The sequence below is a fragment of the Centroberyx gerrardi genome, chromosome 21, assembly GCF_048128805.1.
Source record: "Centroberyx gerrardi isolate f3 chromosome 21, fCenGer3.hap1.cur.20231027, whole genome shotgun sequence".
NCBI classification, from domain to species: Eukaryota; Metazoa; Chordata; class Actinopteri; order Beryciformes; family Berycidae; genus Centroberyx; species Centroberyx gerrardi.
Genome location: NC_136017.1, coordinates 9,675,307 through 9,677,749, shown reverse-complemented (window position 1 = coordinate 9,677,749; position 2,443 = coordinate 9,675,307).

Genomic DNA, 2,443 nt, shown 5'->3' with positions numbered 1-2,443 from the left:
ATACACACATACGTGCACACACATGCACAGAACATTGCACTCTTACAGGAATGCATTAATGCATAGTGAATTGTATCAAGATAGAGCAACATGGGAATACGGTTAGATATGGTTGTCTCTTACACACACACACACACACACACACACACACACACACAGAGATGTGGATTGATTACCTGCTTTAGATGAGATTGTTTGCTACACGGTTCTATTTCATTCATGCTTCACTGATCAGCCTGGCTTTATCTCACATTGTGTGTGTGTGTGTTCTGTGTACGTGTCTGCCTCAGTGTGTGTTTGCCTATCTGCTATTCTGTGTGTGTATGCCTCTGTGTGTGTGTGTGTGTGCTCTGTGTATGTGTATGTCTGCCTCAGTGTGCGTTTCCCTGCGTGCTATTCTGTGCGTGTGTACCTGTGTGTGTATGTCTCTGCGTCTGTGTGTGTGTGTGTGTGTGTATGCCTCTTTGTGTTTGTGTGTGTGTGTGTCCAGCGTCTTACTACAGTACAGCGCTCAACGTGGGACCTTTTAATTAAAGGAGAAGTTTCATTATCAGCTCCATTAGTCAATGCCTGGCCGGTGTCAACACTCACACACACACACACACACACACACACGCAGTCGCGCACACGGAGCGCTGTGGCTGGGCTGGTATAATATTTAACCTGATGCTCTGTATCAGGATGAGAGTGTAATTTATTATCCAAAGTAATGGGAAGTGACCCCATTTCCAGTGAAATGAGAAAGGAGGGGGAGCGGTGTCATTATGAGTCATTGTGTCGTCATTTCCATTATAATGCACATCACAGGCCGCACTACATTATTCTGCTGCAGTTAAGAGTGTCTGAGAGCGCGCGGGGGAAACGGCAGGGTGAAGGATAATGACGCTGCCATATGCAAAATTTCATTTCCAAAACGTGTGTCCATTTTGGGGAAATTCCTTATTCGAAATCTCTAAAATACAGAAGATCCACGCCTGTAAGAGCGGCATCATCATGTCGTCTGTTGTTGTGAACGTGTGTCACCCGCCGTTTTGGGAAGAGCGGGTGCCACTTTTTTTTTCAAATGTTGGACGGCTCATTTTGGAGTTAAGGGGCTTCATATCTTCGCTGTCCGGGGGAAAAACCTCCTAACTCCAATTTTGGTGATTGTCATGTTTTAATATCAGTTGAAGGACTACACGCTCCTCTGTGGTTTGAGAAATTTCTGCAGGCCTTGTGCTTATGAATCCTTTTCAAAACCAATTAAACTCAAAAGATGCATGGTTGTCAAACTAAAACCAAGGCTGTTTTTTTTTTAGTTCGTGAAAAGTTGACATTTTGGAGACGCGTGGTTTTCACCGGACAGCAGAATCCTTGTATTCCCACAAAACAAATGATGAGTTTTCCTTATTAACACCCAGGTATTACACCCAGTGTTTAACAACACATTTGGTTTGGTTTTACGGTGTCATGAAAAGATTTCTGTACACGGGAGATAGTGGCAGTCGCCCGCTATGTTTTTTCAACCTTTATTCATCCAGGGAAGTGTGACTGAGCTCTCATGCTGCTTTTCAGTAACACCTTCCCTCACAATTGTAACAGTTACACACATTAACACTGAGTTGATTACTCATTCACTTCCCCATACCCAGAAAGTGCAGACACCAATTTTTCCTGTATACTGTAAAACTTTCTGGTACAAATGATTACATTTTAAAGGTCAGTTTACATAATTCTGAACTGCAGTAAATACTTGATATGAGAAGTTTCATTTCAAAATGAGATTTGGAAAAAAAAATAAAGTAACACCTACTCTCTCCAAAATGATTGACGGAACAAAATTAAAATAAATTCAGGTACTTTTCAAAGCACAGAAGGTTACATAACTCCTCTGCAGACAGGATCCTCTATATTGGGGAGAAATTGAATGATCGAGTTCAGGTAATGGATGGAGACGCTGTTTATGTCAGTTTACATCTGTGTCTGGCTGTGTTGATGGGTCGCAAATGGCAAACGGCTCCACAATTGCCGTAACTCTGATCATAACAATGATTTTTAAACAGTGAAAGGGGGTCATTAGGCGGGTGTAATGACTGAATATTGTGCCGACTCTCTCCGGTTTGTCCCGGGTCGGTGACGGCCGGTGGTGACGGCCTGTAAGTGGCACTGTGATTGATATGATGAGGATACAATTAGCCCTGAGCAAGATTAGAGGAGCCTCTTATCATGCTAAGCACCACTTAGTCTGTGTGTGTGTGTGTGTGTGTGTGTGAGAGAGAGAGAGAGAGAGAGAGAGAGAGAGAGAGAGAGAGAGAGAGAGAGAGAGGCTTGTATTCAAAGACTCAAAGAGAAATCATTAAATATGTCAAGACAACCAGATAGACGGTCAGCCAGTCAGTCAGCCAGATAGATGGAGTCTAGTATGAGTTGGTATTTATCAAAGGTGTGTGTGTGTGTGTGTGCG